Raw genomic sequence first — 5391 nt, 5'->3', positions numbered from 1 at the left:
TGATTGTAAATAACTATATTACTATGCTCAATGTATCCTAGGAGTTTTAGAATGTTAAATTGGGTGAGAATTAGTTGTTTTATGTAACCAAATTTGCATTCCGTTGTAGAATTCAGAGGAGTCCAAATATATTTTAAAATAAAAATAAACAATGAGTCATTAAGAAGGTGGGTTGAGTTCTATTTTAGAAAGCAATTACAATTTGGGAATCAGTTATAGTAGGTTAGGAAGTTAGTAAACTAGAAAGAAATTGTGTTCAAAAGATAAGCATTGTAATCTTGTCAGTGCAGAGAGAAAAAAAAGGGCCAAATGAAGGATCAATCAAGTCATGGAGTGAAGATCAAAACTGAAATTTCCCTGAGTATATATGTATAATTTTGTTAATGAAAACAAATTTTTTTGCACTATGTTAGTTGTCTCAGTGAAATTTTAATTGACGAATTCCAATTTGTGTGCTTGTTTGAAGACATGGATGGGTGAATATGAAATCTACACATAGTCAAATGGGGATATATCTGTGTAAAACATAGTAGGACCCAAATTTATCTTAAGAACCCAAGAAAGATTTGGTGTAGGTGGAACTAAATTGAGGAAACAACAAGAGAGAAATCGTTAAGAAGAGATGCTTATATGTTGAGATATGCACAAAACTCTATTTGAAGACTGAGTGAAATCGATTCACCCCACGTTGAACAAGTCTAGCATGGAATCAAAGTTTGGGTTGTGTGTTGGCGCGTTGAGTTCTGGGATGAACTCTAAAGAACACGAAATTGCTATTTGGTTAAGTTTTAGAAAGCATAAGCACTGGAATTAGAGGAATCAAGCTAACAAACATTGTTAATATCCAAGTTGCAGGTGGAATTGTTGTTGGAAAAGATAGCGGCCAACTATTGAAATCATGATTAAAATCCAACTATTGAAGGCAACACTAGTTTCCAAGTCAAAGAAAGGGATTTTGAGTGTTAGGCATGGTTGGAAATGCACACAACTTGAAACAAATACTTTACAGAGTTAGTAAGTCCACTCAAAATAAAAAGGAGTGATTTTGAGGGTTTGATCACCTACAAGATATTCTAGAAAACAACTACATGAATTCTTTGTTCCAATAGCTCCCCTGTGTTAACATTTTGGCCATTTTCTATAGAAGTTTTGGTTCTCTTGTGGTTTTCCTGTGACCATAATTCACTTCTTGTTAAAGAAGTATAATTTATGTTACCAGAGTAGAGTATGCTAGGATAGGTTTTTCCAGTTGAGGAGTTGAGATTTGTTTGAAAATGTAGGAAAAAGGGGATTCTTGCATTCATAGGGCTCATGCTAGGCTTTTCCCCACATGCTAATCAAATGTCCTAGCCATAGTAAAAAAATTTGATGAATCTAGAAGCTTGTGGTGTGGCATAGCCCTCCTTTATGATATGGTTTTATTTTGATTTTTTGGGAGGTCATGTATTTTGAGGCATTTCTCATACCTCCCAAGGAAACCTTGAGGCTCTTTGTGGACAATTGGACACCTGCGATGCATACCACATGGAAATTGTTGGAGCACTATACTTGTTTGTCAATTATTCGCTGATTTCCACAAGGTTTGAGGGGCGATTTACATTTATGACATCACTAGGTGATTTATTGGCATGGACATAATGATTTGGATGATTGGATGGTGTGTCACTCTCTTAAAGTGCTTGGAATTATGTAGGTATGGTTTGGACAAGATATATTGAAGAACATGTGATCTAGAATAAGGATTAATTGCATTTTATTTTGACGTAATTTGGTTGTACGAGATTTATGATGACCAAAGTTTTGACTTGTACAAGCGTCTTCCATGCTTCATGTAGTGCCTTGACCCAAGGCATGACCATAGGCTTTCATTTAGAAAATCAATTGGAGGTGTTTGACCATTACTTCACTTGATTTTTGGAGCTATTAGCATGCTATTGCCCCTTTGATGGAGTATTGGCTCAATTTCTTGAGGTTGGTTCACTAAAAGGAGGAGGTTGTTGGAGTTCTTTTACTTATGAAGACACTTCACCATACTTTCAGGATTGATCATGGACCATCTAGATAAAAAATGGACCATTCTTGGGCCATTTTCAAGTGAGTGTTCGCAACTTGCATTGTTCAAGGAGTCTTTGGAGGCTAAGCATTGGCACCTTGGACCCGCCTTTTGAGGGTTTGACTCATTAAATCATTGTACATGTGACTTGAATACATTATTTTTATGTTGTTATTGATTACTTGGTTTTAGAAGTGAGTTAGATTTAGTTTTCCTAGGATAGATCCAAGGAATTAAATCAAATAATGTTATTTTATTATAAAGGGAGTAGATCTTGTTAGGTTCCTATAATAATAGGGATCATAATTTTGAATTGACTATGTTATATTGTACATACCTTTGCTTTTCTGCAAATGTCTTCCCATATTAAAAAAATGAAAGGAGGGTAAGTCCTAAAATAAAAATCAAAGGACTAAAAGAAAAGAATAAAAAAGAAAATAAAATATGAACCCACCAAAAAAAGATAAAATAGACCATGAAAGTGTGCACATTTAAATGCCACTATTCTTAGTTTACTTTTTGCAAATAATATTGTTTGCAGCTTGTCAAAATGCCACAATCCATGATGATCAAACAATTTAAACTTGATTCATTCATGCTTTAAATTTCATGTTGATAGATAAAGAATAAAGATCTAGCCAAACGATTTAATCTTGGCAAATCAATAGTTAGGTAGAGAATAATAATGAGCTCATCAGTTTAATCTAAGCCATTGGACGTTATAAGATTAGAATTAGATAGTTTTCTTATCAAAGAAAAATAAGAAGGTTAGAAAGCTCAAATGCACCCAATAAATGAAGAAAAAATGTTAGGGTAAATGATGGGTAGGTAGAAGCAGTATGCACAAGGTATGGAAAGCAACAGTTGGTTTGTTTCTTATCACTAATATCTTACTAATTTCCGCTTCCTAATTCCAAAAATCCCTTCCCTCATCATTTTCCCTTATTCTAACATATTTCCCTTGTAAAAAACCTTTTCCCCTTTACTAATTCCCCTTTTCATTTTTAAAACCTCCTTATCCTAAGTTTATATAATTAACATGTATCGGGCCCCATTTAAAAATCCTCCCCGATATTAGTTTAAACACTAGATTTTAGAGTATTTTATCATCCCACTATCCCTAACATCCCGCTATCACATTTACCCCATACCCCTTTCATATTAATAGTTTTAAATTAAATTCAATCACCTGACGTCACATATACATCTAACCCCTCCGCATTAAAAATCCTCTAGTCCCACCTATCAGAACCCCCGAACTCCATTCACCGTCCGATCTCCCTGCTCAGATCTGACGATCAACAATCCATATCGCATTCTCCACTGCCCGATGTTTAACACTTAAAAAGCACGCGATATGGGCGGTTTTCCCCGCCCGCCTTTTCGCTACGTGGCAGCCCCACATCATATTGCGTCCCTCGGAAAAAAACTGTTTACCACTTTTGATCCACGCGATAATCCACCATACCGCTCTTCCTTCAACTTCTCTTCCTGTCCAAAACCACCTCCCATTCCATGGCAGCCCCCTTAGAAGACCGACCTCCAGCTGTCACCTTTTTCCCGAAAGCCCCCTCCGACTGATACACTGTGTATGCCCGTAAGCCGATCATCCATTGATGTGCGGTAAATTGTTAATCTACCCCTGCGCAATGTAAAAAATTACATAGTTTCCACAAAGAGAGATTCCGCCATTCCCTTACCTCTGTTTGAAATACATAAACCTGGACTACCATTGCCAACGCAAAATGAAAACCTCTAGAGTTCGGACTCAATCCATAGATTTCCCAACTCCTTAAAAGTCGATTTTTATGTCACTGCGGAAACTGTTTTCATTAACTATTGGTTTATTTTTGCATGTGATCATATAAGCCCTGCACAAATAGTTTTTATACTAATTAAAAACCTGTTTGTTCGAAATTCTCAGGAAATGTATTTGAATGGTTTTCCTCAACAAAAGATTCCATACAACAGCAGAGCAGAAGAAATCATTTACATAGAGGCAGTAATTGTTAAAACATAGATAAATCAGCTTTTTTTGAAACACAATGTAACTATGGGCTTATATAAACCATCATGAAGAATGTTCCCTTGTGAATGTGGGATAAATCCCATAAAGTGTATATATATATATATATATATATAATCCCTCTTTTTACCCCTTACTTCACAAAACCCTATTAATATAAAGTTTTGGACTTTATATTAATTTCTCCCCGCAAGCCTATACTACCTCTTCCCCCTGCAAAGTCAACCAATGGCCCACCCCGCACTAAGAATTAAACACACCCTCATCTCATCCAACACTTAACTCTCAAAAAGCACGCGAGATTACTCATCGAGATTAGTGTTTTCCCAGCCCGCCTTTTTGCTACGTGGCAGCCTCATATTAGTGTTTTCCCAGCCCGCCTTTTTGCTACGCGGCAGCCTCACGTTATATCGAGTCCTTTAAAAAAATCCCACCTACCACTCAAAAGCGGCGTGATAAACCATTAACAATTTTGATTTTGAATCTTATAAATGTTACATGAATATAGGGTGGATTAATGTTACATGAATATAGGGTGGATTAATTTCAAGTGAAATACAGAGATATGAGAATGCGGTAATATTTTAGAGTTACGGGTGAAACCATACTTGAGGTAAAATTATAAAGCTATAGGCAATATGAGACTAAGGTCATGGAATGAGATTCAAAGGTAAAATGGTTTTACAACTACACATGAAATAAAAATCACGGATGCCATGAATTTATCAGAGAAAATAAAAGGGTAAATTTCACATGAAATTAATGTACAGGTGAGCAAAGGTGCATTTCACGATAGAAGATTAAGGTGAAATTAATTTACAGGCATGGTGAAATCAATTTACAAGTGTAAAAACATGTTGCAGGTAAAAGTAAAAGAGTAAAGTGAGAATACTCTTCCAACCATACAAATCAACACATGGTTTTGCAGAACCATCCAGGTATTCTACAAGGGTAAATTTACATACAGATAAAATGAATTTATCGGCAAGCATTTGAGTGAATTACTAAGAAAAAAAAGATACATCTGCATCTACTAGTTCATCTGCCAGCACAACCGCAAATTTGGGTCCACATCCTACCTGCTCCCACTTTCATAGCAACAACATTTGCACAACACATTCCACCAGAACTATTAGTTTGCAACAATTAGAGATTTTTAGTTCATATATAGTCTAAAAATGTCTTGTCTGTTAGAGACAACATTTATTGTAAACAATTTGTAAATTTTGTATAAATACTTCTGCTTTTGAAGTATTAGGTGTGGATTTCTGAACATTTCTATAGGTGAACTCATCTACAACCTGAGGGTTTA

This window comes from Pinus tabuliformis, chromosome 2_1 (assembly GCF_031772625.1).
Source record: "Pinus tabuliformis cultivar Carrire ecotype Pingquan chromosome 2_1, CPIR1, whole genome shotgun sequence".
NCBI classification, from domain to species: domain Eukaryota; kingdom Viridiplantae; phylum Streptophyta; class Pinopsida; order Pinales; family Pinaceae; genus Pinus; species Pinus tabuliformis.
The sequence above is the reverse complement of the archived record's forward strand: the minus strand, read 5'-3'. Positions refer to the sequence as shown.